Raw genomic sequence first — 13631 nt, 5'->3', positions numbered from 1 at the left:
TGAGTGCATGCACACACGACGTGGGTCATGTGAGAGAGAACACGGGCATGTGGACGAGCACATGGTGTGCTGTGTGGGTCCGTGCCCGCTCCAGGCCTGTCAGCATGCAGCCCGGCTCCTAGCCCAGAGTTCTCTAGTCGCTGTGACCCTGGCTTTGCACTGTGGCTTTGTTCTCTCCTGGGGGCCAGCTGGTCCCCTGCTGTGGTCCCATCCAGTGGTGACTGATCCCTGGCCACCCATTCAGCTGCCTTGGGGCCCTGGGGCCAGTGTTTTCCACCCCACCTCCCAAAATGGAGGCGTGTGGGGGCTTCCTGCCCGGCGTCTCAACCCTGCCAAGGCAGAGGGAATGGGGAACAGCTGCGCCGGCTGATTCCGGCGCCGTATGGATGTGGTTTGACAACAAAGCTCCCTCTGTGTGTTCTCAGGCCCCTTACATAACCGGAGTGGGGGGGCAGGGGGAGGCAGGCGGGAGGAGGTGGAGATGGGGACAGGGAGACACCAGGATGGGGTAGCTGGAGAGAGGACAGGGTCTGCGAGGAGAAGGGAGGGGAGTGAAAAAGAGAAAGACCATTAAGAAGAGCTGGAAGAGGGAGGAGAAAAAGTGTTTCTCTTGACCCTACTATTCTACTTCCTGTCTCCTGGGGTGGGAAGGACGTGATGTCCAGGTTTCTGACCTTTGCCCTGTCGATGCCTTGTCTTCTCCTTGAGCCCCACCTATCAGCTTGGACATGCTGAGGGGGGCAGCTGGACCTGTGTGGGAGTGAGGCCACTCGGGGTGTAGGGATGGACCCGAGAGGCCACCCTTAGCCCTACCCTGTAACCGAACACATTCCATGAAGATGGGAATCATTCCCCTCCTTAGTTCCTGGATGTCAGTTCCCTCCTCCCTCGCCCCAGGCCTGGCTCCAGAGGCCCCTCTGGCTACGTGCTTTGCAGTGACGCTCTCCCTGCACCCTGTCAGGCTGGCCCCAAGGCCCCTCCCAGCCCACTCATCCTCCCACCCAAGACGCCCCCCAGTTCCAGACCCTCAGCCCACCTGCTTCGAGGCCCTATGGTCCTGTTTCCTGCCCTTCCTGTCTCTCAATAATTAGACATTCTCTTCTCACCATCATTATCCCTGCAGCTGTCCAAATAGAGAAGAAAATGTTCTCTTCCCGGAGCAGCTAGACTGATAGGCCAGTTAGGCCAGGTGAGCTGGCCAGGCTTCGATGTGTTCCTGGGGTGGAGATGCCCTGTACCAGGGCACTGTCAGCTCCTGGGTGGGAGAAACGATGCTCAGAAGAGGCCGGGAGGATCGGGGCGGGGGGGCCTTCAGATAGAGCCAGGGCCCCTGTGGCCGGTTGGTCTCCTGGGTTTTCTCAGGGTCTGCATCTTCTTTGTGCTTCAGTTTCTCTGAGCCTTTTTCTGGCACCAGGATTCCTTGGAAAGGATTTGATTTGGCCCTAAGGGCAGTGCTTGTCCCCAGCCTGCAGTGGATGGACGGGGTCATAGCCTTCCAACCTGAGGACGAGGGTGGCTCCGTAAAGGGCAGGGAGGAGATGCTGCTGGTGAGGCCCTGGGTTTCTGTCACTCGTGACCAGTACGTGAACCTGGGCATGAGTGACCGAGAACCTAGGGTTCTGGCACTTGGCTTGACCCCGGTATACTGTCAATTAGATTTAGGGTGTCTGCCCAGGGTGTATACTGTTGGCCCGGGTGCTGCTCTCTGGAGATGTGTTGTGGGCGAGTCCAAACCTGCTGAACAAGCCCTAGACTCTGGACTCTAGTCCCCAGGCCTTCACCCGCCCCGTCTTGCCCTCCTACCACCTCCTTGGGGCTGGGGCCCTGGATGATTGATATTGCCAAAGCCTCCTCAGGACTTCAGCCCAGAAGGTGTGAGGCTGAGGGAGGCCGCTGGGGGAGGGCCTAGGAGTTTCCTGGATCTGTGAGGGATGGGCCTTGGAACAGTCCCAATCACCCACATCATCCAGACCAGGATTAGGTGCCAGGACGGGCAAGGAGGATGGTGAGTGAGCATTGTGAGGGTGCTGGGCGGCAGGGATGCCCTCCACGGGGGCAGCGGCATCTGCCCCCTGCCTGACCACAGGCAGCCCAAGACATTCCCCTGCCCCCTGGGGACACCCCTACGAGGCTGTGTCTTCCTGCCTTTGCTTTCTTATAGCCGCCTCCTCCATAGCCCCCTCCTCAAGTTCCTTTGAGGGACAGGAGCGGGCTCTTCCTGGGAGCTGGGCTTGGCCAAGCAGAGGGCTTCCCTTCACCCGACTTTGGGAGGTGAGGAGATCCCCGCAGGGCTGGCTCAGCCATTCCCAGCTCTTCTGGAAGCTCTAGGCTCCCCGGCTGGTAGCCCCAGGGACCTTCAACCTGACAAACAAACTCAGCTGGAGCTGGAGCTTACTGGTGAAGGAGCCTGGTAGAAGTGCTCTGCGCTGGGGATGGAGGAAGAGAGCCCCCCGGCAGAGGAGACCCAGCAGCCCCCAGAAGCTGTATGTTGGGCTGGGGTCGGGACAGTGAAGGAGGAGTGAGGAGTGCATGTGTGTTTGTGCATGTGTGTGCAGAAGTCCCCAAATTCCTGTGTGTTTGTTTTGGGCTGTGCACCTGTATTTGAGCAGAGATCAGTGTGTTTGTAGGTTTTTGACACAGGAGGGTCTGAGGGGGCCAGAGCAGGGCTGGTCTGAGAAGGGGCTCAATGTCTTCCTGGTGCCTCCTGGCTCTGGGATATGGATGGAGCTGTGGGGGCTCAGATTTGTCTTCTCATTGCTGCAGAGGGGCTAGGTGAACCCAGGGACAGAGGTGGCCCTGGGTCGTCTCTGATAGCCTGAGCATCAGCCAGCCCTCCGGCCAGCATTCCCACCTTCTCTGCCCTCGGCCCTGGGCTAGAGGGACCATTGCACAGCCTGGAAGGTCTGCACCTTCCCCAGCAGCACCTAGAATGCTAGCCACCCCTCCCCTTCCCTCATCCTTAACCTTTACTGGGAGGAGAGTCCTAGATACAATTGGTTCATTGAAAAGCCTTACCGATGTGAAACAAGCTGAAAAGGGCTTCTCTTACTGGCTTCTCTATTCCCAGGGGGCAGGCTGATGCAGGAAATGGAGGTCTTGATTTCCTTTTTCACGTTTTCATTTCTAGAGACTCTATTACAGTGCTCTGCCACCCCCTCCCTCCCACACCAACAGGACAGCATTTCTCTTTTCCCTGTTCCCACCCTCAGCAGTTCTAACCCCGTTCCCTGCTGATACCCTGAAATCTCCTTATTTCAGAACCACCATTTCAGGCCCGTTTGCTGACTCGATGTTCTGGTGACGGAAGGAGGGAGGTTTACGTCTGCAGAAGTGAGGGTCCCTGTTGGCACGAGGGACCAGGGGAGAGAGGTTTCTGTGTCTGAATCCTGGTTGCTTCCAGATGCTCCAAAACAGCCATCATTCAAGGCCTGGGGCTGGAATTTTATCCACCTCTGTAGGGAGTCCAGGTCTGAACATTGTCCTCCACTCTCCCTGCGTGGGGACTTCGAGAGTACCTGCTCTGGAGAGGGGACATAATTAGCAGAAGGAACATCACTCTGGAAGTAATGCATTACTCGAGCGAAGAGGGTGCTGCTTCTGGAGCCTGGTGGGCAGTGCCCTGCTCTACAGGGTAGGGGAAGAGAGTGCTCTGTCAGAGGGGACCCGGCAGCCCCCAGAAGCTATGGAGGGGTTGCTGCTCAGCAGAGGGGGCATATCTCTGCCCCACCTGAGGATCTGTGGCCAAGCCCCGTTGAGATGGCTGTCAGGTGGAACCCACCAGGGGCCTGGGCACCATCTCTAGGAGGTGCTGCGCCCAGGAAGGGAGAAAACAGCGTCTCCAATGTGGCCTCCTCCCTCTCCCTGGCCCTATGCTCCTCCCCACCCCAGCATGCGCCCTGAGTCTGGCCAGTCCTTGGGATCCGCGTTTAGTGCAGGGCAGTCTGGTTGGCAGTGCCCCCCACCTCTTGGCCGCTGCATGTGTCCCATGTGGCATGTGTAGCAAGCCCATTGGCCGGGAGAAAAGAAGAGGTGAGTGCAGTTTTGGTCATAGGCGAAGTGGGAGCTGTAGTTTCAGACCCCTCCCTTTGCTCTGGTGGGCAGAGTTTGAGGGGTGAGGGGCTGCCATGCACTCGGGGAGGCCTAGGCTGGGATCATCTTTAGCTTCCAGTGGCCAAGTGCTGGCTCTGGGCACAGTCTGTGCTAAGGCTGTGGGCTGTCAATTCCAGGATGTGTTTTGAGGCTCAGAACTTGCTCTTGCTACCTGCATCTCACAGATGCAGAACCTGAGGCTCCAAGAGATGTGGGACCTTATTGGGCTACCCAGCCTGTGGTCACAGAGTCCATCGCGACCTCAGACAGCTCACCCCAGGTCCCTGGGTGGCACAGAGTATAGGGGTTCTGAGCAGTCCAGATTGCTTGAATCCTTTATTCCTGGCTCTATCACGTTCTGTCTGATCTTGGGACCTTTAGTTCAATCTTTCGGTGCCTCAGTTTCCTCTTCTGTAAATCAGCGTAAAAAGGGGACTACCCCACTGTGTTTTATAAATGAAATGGGATTCTGCCGAACGGCTACAGAACAGCTCAGGGGTCTTTAAAAAACGACTGCAGTGTTGCTTCTCTGTGGATGCCCTCTAGTGACTTCTTGTGGAACCTTGGTGAAGTCCAGACTCCGGGGTAGCCTGTGATATCCTCCACTGCCCACCTGTGTGGCCTCCCTGGTGCCACCTACAGCTCTTCCTCACTGTGTCCAGTCACACTGGACTTCTTTCTGTTCCTCACACCCGACAAATCACAGGTCTTTGCTCTCCTCTCAGTCTGGAACCTTCTTCCCCACCCCTCTTCTCACATTCTTTTCACGGCCACCTTTCACTCAGGTCAGAGAGCTGAGAGAGATAGCTGCTCCCAGCTCGCTCCCTGTGCCACTGTCCTGTTTTTTTGGCCTCAAGTCTCTATCATTGTTACATGATGCTATTTGTTTGTCGTGTGTCTGTCGTATACATGCCAGGAGCACAGGCCTGTTTCTATGTTTGCTGCTGTAGTACACAGTCTGAGAGGGTGCCCTGCGTGCGGTAGACCCACAGTTCCTGTCGGCTCTGGCTTCTGCTGGACTGCCCGGCCTCACTGTGTCTCAAGAGACTTTGGGACCCCAGCCTTCCTTGGCACAGGGCTGTTCTTCCAAAGGAGCCCTTCTGAGGAGCACGTAGGGGAGGCGGGAGGGGCCTCCTATGGTTCTCCTGGACCCACATGGGGTTAGTCCTCAGGGTGACCTCGCTTAGAGCATTGAGCAGCTGCTGTAGATTTATAGCTTAAATACCATTGGGCTAAAGGTGGCAGGAGTCTGTTTCACAGAAACCACACCTGCTTTAGAAAGGCATAAAAAGTATATCTTTGTGAGTTGAGTGGAAATGACACACAGCAAGACAAATAGTGATGGGCTGATTGTGTCTAACTTCCCTAAGGCTGCTTCTGGCAAACCACCATCTGTGCACACCCAGATATTTGCACTGGGTGGTTTTTAATTTGGCGAGGAGAAGAGGGAGGGTTAAATGGCTCTGCTCTCAGTGACACTGCTGCTAGCCCGTCCAGCGCATTCCTAAAAGCAGAATCAATGACCCCTGCAGTTGGACACAGCCCTGCACCAAGGCAAGTGGTTTGACAAGCAGAGGGAGGGCGGGACTCAGCCCCATTCAGCCCCCAGGCCTGGCCGTGCACACTGTGCGTAACTGCCTGGCAGCCCTGTGGAGTGGGACCTGAAGAGGGACGCAGTGGCCTGTGTCTGCTGGGTCTGTGCGAGGGGCAGGGGAGGCTTCTGCTTCTCCATGATAATGATCCGTAGAGCTCCTCTTACCCAGCACGGCGACTGGGTAACAAACACGGTAGTGCCGTGTTTTTAATCCCCATTTGACCCAACAGAAAACCTGAGACCTGGAGACGTGACTTGTCCAGCACAGTTAGTGAGTGGGCCGTCGGAATCGAGGCCCAGGTGCGCAAGACGCTGAAGTTTATATTCTCGACTTTTTATCCTTCTCTTTTCAGCAAGTTTTTAGTTGAAAGTGTATCGTACTCACCACTTGAAAAAGTTAAATATACACAAGGGTATATGATAAAACTGTCAATGTATAAAGTGGTATATGAAGAAATTGTCTCTTCCGTTCCAGACCCCGGTCCCCAGAGGCAAGCACCTTAATTTTTTCTGAATGCTTCCAAATAATCTATTGATGTACGGACATACCCGTGTATGCCCATATGTCTCTTGTTAAGAGCACATTTGGAGATACACAGAACACTATTCTCCACCTACCTTGTAGTAAATCAGTAATATGCTTTGGAGGTCATGTGACGATAACAGCATGCGTGGGTTCACATCCTCTTTTTCACAGCTTCACAGTGTCCCATTGTCTGTGCTGTGATGCAGCCAAACAGCTCTCTGCATAGATTGTCAAGTTGTATCCATTTTTCGCTGTTAACAGATAGGGCTGCTGTGAAGATCTGGATGGAAAAGACTGTGCATGCTAAAGGAAACTTTTCTGTAGAATACGCTTCCAGCAGTGGAATTCCCAGGAATTGCCAATTCACCTCCCAAAAGGTTGCCCTAGGTTTCACTTCCAGCAGGTGATCTGAGAGAGGCCTGCTGGTCCAGCTCCAGCAGCAGCCACGGCTCCCGGACCTCTGGAGCTTGGCTGTTAATATCAGTGAAAAATGGTGTCTACCACACGGATTTTCCAATGTAGATGAATATCTTTTCCTATGTGCCTGTTACATTTACTGTAAGTGGTATGTTTATGTCCTTGGCCAATTTTTGAATTTTGTTTCTTTCTTTTTTTATTTTTTATTTTATCAGGGAACAGTGTGTTTTTCCAGGACCCATCAGCTCCAAGGCAAGTTGTTGTTTTCAGTCTAGTTGTGGAGGGTGCAGCTCACAGGCCCATGTGGGAATCGAACCAGAGACCTTGGTGTTATGAGCACCGCGCTCTAACCACTGAGCCAACCGGCTGCCCCTCTTTTCTTTCTTTTTTTTTTCTTGTTGATTTGCACATTCTAGGTTAAGGGAATTATCTAGTCTGTTACACATATATTACAGATATTTTTCCCTTTTTTTCATTTGTTAACTGCGCTCTCTCCCTTTTACTCACGTATATTTTTATGTAGCTGAGTATATCAATTTTTTCTTTCATAGCCTCTAAATTTTTGTCTTAAAAATCTCTACTCCTTTTCTTTCAATATGAACATGTTTCTTTTTTTTTCTTTTTTAAGGAGGGCGCAGCTCGCCGTGGCCCATGTGGGGATCGAACCAGCAACCTTGGTGTTATTAGCACCAGGCTCTAACCAGCTGAGCTAACTGGCCATCCCAATATGAACATATTCCAAACAAGAAAAATAATATCACAGACCCCAGCAATAACCAGCCACATTTAACAAATGTTCAAATGTTCCCATATTACATCAGGTTTTTCTTAAGAAATAAAATACTGCAAGTATAGAACTAAAGCTTGGGCCGACCCAGTGGCTCAGGTGGTTGGAGTGCGGTGCTCCTAACGCCAAGGTCACCGGTTCGACTCTCACATGGACCAGTGAGCTGCACCCTCTACAGCTAAGATTGTGAACAATGGCTCTCCCTGGAGCTGGGGTGCTGTGAGTAGCAGAAGGTTGGTGTGAGCTGTTGTGTGAGCTGCTGTGGGCTGCTGTGTGCTGCCATGAGAGGCCGATGGCCAGCGCGAGCAGCCAGCGAGAGCTGCCGTGAGCTGCTGTGAGTGAGCGGCTGCCGGTGACCGACTGCCTCAGCCGGGGGGAGCGCAAGGCTCATAACACCAGCCTGGGCCAGGGAGCTGTGTCCTACACAACTAGACTGAGAAACAATGGCTTGAACCAGAGTGGGGCTGGGGAGACGGAAAAAAGGGAAAAACAAAAACAAAACTAAAACTTCGTCTCTACAACCTACCCTGTTCTTTCTCGTCTTCCCAGCATGTACTTCCTTAAACGTTGGGTGTACCCCTAAATTTTATTATTTTATCTTATGCACACACAGTATTTACACATGTACACATACACACAAAACAGTGCCAACCATCTACACACACACTCATAGAATAATTTTGTAGGTTTTTCACTTTTAAGTATAGTTACACGCTGCTTAATAGGGATCTATTCTGAGAAATGTGTGGTTAGGCTCCTTCGTCATTGTGCAAACATCAGAGTGCACTTACACAAACCTCGATGGTATAGTCTACTACACACCCAGGCTATATGCTAGAGCCTACTGCTCCTGGGCTGCAAACTTGTACAGTATGTTACTGTACAAAACACGAGATTAAATCAAGCACAAGAGAAAATGATACAGTCAAGAGATGTAAATTGAGATGTAAAAGTATAGTATAGTAGTCATTTATTATGATTATCAAGTATTATGTATTGTATGTAATTGCACGTGCTATACTTTTATGTGACTGACAGCACAGTAGGTTTGTTGACACCGGCAGTGCCACAAACATGTGAGTAATGCATAGTGCTCCAACGTTAGATGGCTACAATGTCCCTAGGCATAGGAAGTTTTCATTATAATCATTATAATCTTATGGGCCCGCCATTGTGTATGTTGACTGAAAAGTCATTATGCAGCGCAGACTGTAATGGATCCATGTTTATGTATCTTTTTGCAACACTGTTTAAAATATTGACATCATGTTTCAGGCTTATCCAAAGTGATCCATGTAGAGTAATTAGTTCCGTTTAAATGGCTGTGTAGTATTCAGTTGTATGAATATAGCACGGTTTCTTCAGCCTTCCCTCCACTCACGAACATGTAAGACATCCCCGTTCTTTCACTGGGCCACGGTGCTGGGAGAAACACCCTTGCTGGATGTGCACATGCGTCCAGGGCGGCTTACTCTGGGCTGTGCCCAAACGTGCAATTACTGGATTGTGAAGTGTGCACAACTTCAGCCTTACTAGATACTGTGAATTGCCCTTCCAAGCGTTTCTGTCTGCACTCCTACCATCAACATGCAAGAAATGATCCGTTCCATTTTCATCTGCACTCCCTGCTCACTAGTGAGCTTGAACGGCTTGTTATATCCATTAGGTGTTTGAGTTTAATCTGTGATTTTCCTTTTCCTGTCCTGTGCTTCATTCTCTTTGGTTCCTTGGTCTTTTATTGATTTGGAGTACGGATATACACAAGTATCTGTTGCTTATATGCATGGTGTCCGACTTGTCCAAGGCCAGACTGCTAACCACTGTGACACTGTGCCTGCCTGTGGCTGAGCAGCTTTGAGATAATTTCTGCAGACGGGGGACCCTTCAAGGGAGGGGTCTGAACAGGGGCCTGGGCACCATCTCTAGGAGCTGCTGCGCCCAGGAAGAGAGAAAACAGCGTCTCCAATGTGGCCTCCTCCCTCTCCCTGGCCCTATGCTCCTCCCCACCCCAGCATGCGCCCTGAGTCTGGCCAGTCCTTGGGATTCGCGTTTAGTGCAGGGCAGAGTCTGGCTGGCAGTGCCCTCCACCCCCCCCTGGCAGCGTGTGTCCCATGTGGCATGTGCAGCAGGCCCATTGGCCGGGAGAAAAGAATAAGTGAGTACTGGTCTCAGGCTTTCAGTGACAGTGTTTGGCTGGACTCGCCTTGTGGTTCCTATGATTACAAGATGTCCTTCAGCAATAGTCATTAGGAACATTGGAAAAATAAAGGTCTGAAAAATGCAGGACCTGGAACTCCCACTGCACACCTGGGGCCACACAGTGAGGTTGGGTGGTGGGGGTGGGGAGAATGTGCCTGAGGTTCTGTTTTAATTGGGGTTGAAGGTACAGGCCTAGGGTTGTAGGCCTAAGGACTTAACTCTTTATTGGTGAATTTAAAACGTAAGAGTGGGAATTTAAGGCACAAGAAGAGGCAAGAAACCAGAACCAAACCCTAGTGGCCCAAATGGTTATCGAAATCAACCAAGATCTCTTAACACAAAGGGGCCTGGGAGTTGGAGGTGGCTGGCTCTTTATCTGGTGGAGTGGCTGGCAATGTGTGTATTTGAGATAGCTGTCTTAGAAGTGGATGTGCCTTTTCCGAATCCAGATCCCTTTCTTCTGCCTTTAGGAGGCCAAAGGTGCTTTGAGGTCTGGGGCCTGGGCCCTGCATTTTAGCCCAGGCTGCTCTTCTTGAGGAGAAGTAAGGATGAAGGGAGGTTTCCTGGGTAAGAAGGGGTCTGTAAGCCTGTTGCTCTCCTGGGAGCATACAGGGTTTGTTGGCTGCACTCAGCTCGTGACGTGGGCCAGCAGCCTTGGGCTGATAATGGTTAGGCTCAATCAAAGGTGATCATGATGTCCGGTGAGCTCATGACATGTGTTTGGCGGAACATATGGCGCTTCCTAGCTCTGCCAACTGCTGAGCCGAGCCTCTAGCCAGCCCCTGAACCTTTTATGCCCAGTTATTTGCAAATAAGGGTCTAGGATGTTTTAACTTGATGAAACATTCTGTTCACACTTATTCTGCTCATTTGCTCATTCATTTATTCATTTAAATATTTGTCGATTACCTGACATGCGTTTGGCATTAAATGTGGTGCCAAAGGAAGTCCCTGCTCCCCTGGGGCGTCCAGTCTCCTCAGTATAGGAGACAGTGTGGTATGACTGCTACAGGGAAAGTAAACAGGGTGATGGGGTGAGACAGACTGTGGGGCCAAGGAGTCTCCTAGACTGGGGTCTGGGACCCTGTGCTGGGGAGAATGAGAGTGGCCAGGACCAGGGGTGGCTGGGGAGGGATGTCTGGGCATGGGTCCTCACCATGATTGCATGCCCCCCACCATTTGTACTGCAGTCAACTCCTGCCCTGACAAGGATTCGGATGTAAACCTGTTGGTGCTGACCTGGGCCTCGACCTTACCTCCATTCTCAGAGGGGGCCAGGGAGAAGATGGGGGCATGCGAGCTAAACTTCTTCCCCTCGGGAAGAGGAAGGTGTATTTCGGAAGTGCTGGTGAGGCCTCGGGACCTTCTCCGTTCCGTGGACCGTCAGCTGTGCGCAGTCTAAGATTCTTTACTTCTGTGCTTTTGGTCACAGAACAGACTGACTGAAAAACAGTGCTTTACTTTCTTTCTTTTTTTAATAATAGTGTAATTCACTCCCCATTCTTCACAGTTGCAGCTTTTGGATTTTGCTTAGTATGCAAAGTTGGAGTATTACTAATAGTTACCTTTCACTGAGCACCGTTTAGCTCCATTCCACAGACTGGGAGACTGAGGCTTAGGGATGCAAAGCAGTTTCCCCTAAGTCACACATCTGGCAAGTGGCCGAGGCAGTGGCCAGTTCCCCAGGCACAGCTTCTTGGCCAGAGAAAGAGAGAAGGCTGTGGTGAGGCAATTCATGTGTCCTGCTGGCCAGCTCGGACACAACTGTCTGTATGGGCCTGGGCAGGTGTGGTATGTGAGATATAGCTGAGGACAAGCCCTGTGCAGGCTCTGGGGCAAGATGCCAGGGTCAGGAAGAGGTTGAGGGGGGCCCAGCTGGCAACGTCTCCTTGAACTGTGCCTCCACAGCCAGAGCCCTGATGGCTGGGGGAGCAAAATGGAGGCAAGGAGAGGGGTCTTCTCGGCTGCCGTGCAGAGACCTCGGGGTGGTACACATGGTGGCTGTGAATCAGAATGACCAAGGCCTCTCCTCAGGCATCTCAGACCCCTGATTTAGCCTTCCTGATGTGGAGCCCAGGATGCATGTGGAGCTTAATAAGCACCCCAGGGGCTTCCAGCGGGATCTTGGAGCTTTCCTAGCCTGGCGCTGTCTAATAGAAATGTAATGGGAACCACATATGCAAACCACAAGTGTAATTAAAAAAATTTTAATGGTCATTTAGTCACATTAGTAAAAAGTAACAATGAGGTCAAATTAGTTTTAATACTTTAACCCAATTTAGCCAAAATATTCTCTCAGTGATCAGTGTAAATAATTTTAAGGTGACAGTTTATTTTTCGGGTATTAAGTCTTTGAGATCCAGTGTGTTTTCCACTTAGAGCGCACCTCAGTGTGGATCAGCCACGATGCAAGTACTCCACAGCCTCATGGAGCAGAGGCCACCTCATGGGACAGGGCAGGGCTGGGGCTGTCCACCATTTTCAGGAGAGGCGTCTGAAGGCCAGAGGAGGGGAGGGGACTGGCCATACTGGTGAGCTGGGTCAAGCCCCATCTCTAGTAGTGCTTTTACCTTTCGATCCTTGCTGTTGGGTGGGAGGTCTGAGGAGGGGAACTTAACGTGCAGGAAGGAACCTGTGGCAGGTCCAGCGCCACACCATGTTTTTCCTGGTCATCCACATGGCTGATTAATTGCACCCCGCCAAACCACTTTAGCTTCCTCACACAGAGAACGGAATTCAAAGCGTTTGCCCCTCCCTAGCAGGCACCGGAAATTTGATTTTCAAGTGGCTCCCCGTGGTGTCTTGTGACTGGCAGCTTATGAAGTGGATGACACCATGTTTCTAGGCCGGAAGCTGCAGTGCTGGGCTGTTTGGGGCCCCTGGTGGGGAGGTAGCCTGTGGATCCCAAGAGCAGGAAACACAGAGCCTTGCTGCACTGCAGTGGGAAGCCTGTCAGGCCCCTTTTCCTCCAAATTTGGATGTCTCTTGAAGTTGGATGTCTGGAGAAATGCCCCCATCTGCTCACTGGTGGGCTGTGGGGCAATTGGTCAATTACTCTGCACTTTGCTGCCTGGAATGAGCCTGGAGCCACGTCAAGCCTCAGCTCCCCACAGGCATGCTGTGATCTCACTGTGCTGTTCAGGCATGGGGAGTCTTCAGGCTGTGTCAGGTCAAGGGCTGCGTCAGAGGGCCTGAAGCGGGTATTCAACCTGTTATGGCCTCTTCTCTTGCTCCGTCTGCACTGTGACAATGACAGTTCCCCACGAATAGATCCACTGATTAATTTCACAAATCTGTATTGAGAGCGTACTGTATGCCAGGCACTATTGTAGACACTGGTGATACTGCAGCAAACAAAATGAAAAAAAAAAAAAATCTCTGCAAGCACGGAGGGGAATCTAAAATGTTGGGTATATGCAGAATATTTGGTGGGAAGGTGGAGTAAGAGCTGAATGTCCAGGGGATAAGCATTCCAGGCTTTGCAAAGGGCAAGTGTAAAGGCTCAGAGGAGGGAGTGTGTCTGCCCAGTCAAGAAAGGGTTGGGCCAGCGTGAGTCAGAAGGAGGGCAGAGGGGTGCTGGCGGGTAGGTCATGTGCATCCTGATAGGTCAGAGCAAGGTCATGGGCTTTCTCTCTAAGTGATGAGGAGCCCGTGGCGGGTTTTCGAGCAGAGGAGAAGTGATGGAGATGACCGGTCCATCCTGCACAATTGCAATTAGTTGACCATCAGTACCCACGAGTAATTGATTCAAGTGGATTAGAACCCTTAGGAGAACTCCCATGGCCTTACCTAGCAGTTGTGTTAATTACATTAAATTCACAGCCCAGCTTGAGTCCCCTCTGGAATATTGACAGCAGACACTAAGCTGAGAGGACTCCCTGGTGGGTTAGCTCACACCATCACAATTAGATTTGCATTCATACACCTTGACAGGCTGGAAATGTGGCCCTACCTTCCCGAGGCAAAATGCATGTAAGCAGGTATACAGTCCTGCTCTTTAGTTCAAAGGGATAGCCACA

At 51.8% G+C, this 13631-nt stretch overlaps 1 protein-coding gene across 20 annotated transcripts in view; it reads left to right on the top strand.

The window, feature by feature from the left end:
• The window catches only part of ST3GAL4 (ST3 beta-galactoside alpha-2,3-sialyltransferase 4), a 36719-nt gene that overhangs the window by 7466 nt on the left and 15622 nt on the right, over positions 1–13631 (top strand). The window lies entirely within an intron of this gene.

The sequence above is a fragment of the Rhinolophus sinicus genome, chromosome 9, assembly GCF_057876585.1.
Source record: "Rhinolophus sinicus isolate RSI-liver-muscle chromosome 9, RSI-T2T, whole genome shotgun sequence".
NCBI lineage: Eukaryota > Metazoa > Chordata > Mammalia > Chiroptera > Rhinolophidae > Rhinolophus > Rhinolophus sinicus.
Note: the sequence above shows the minus strand (reverse complement) of the source record. Positions and strands in the feature narration are given on the sequence as shown.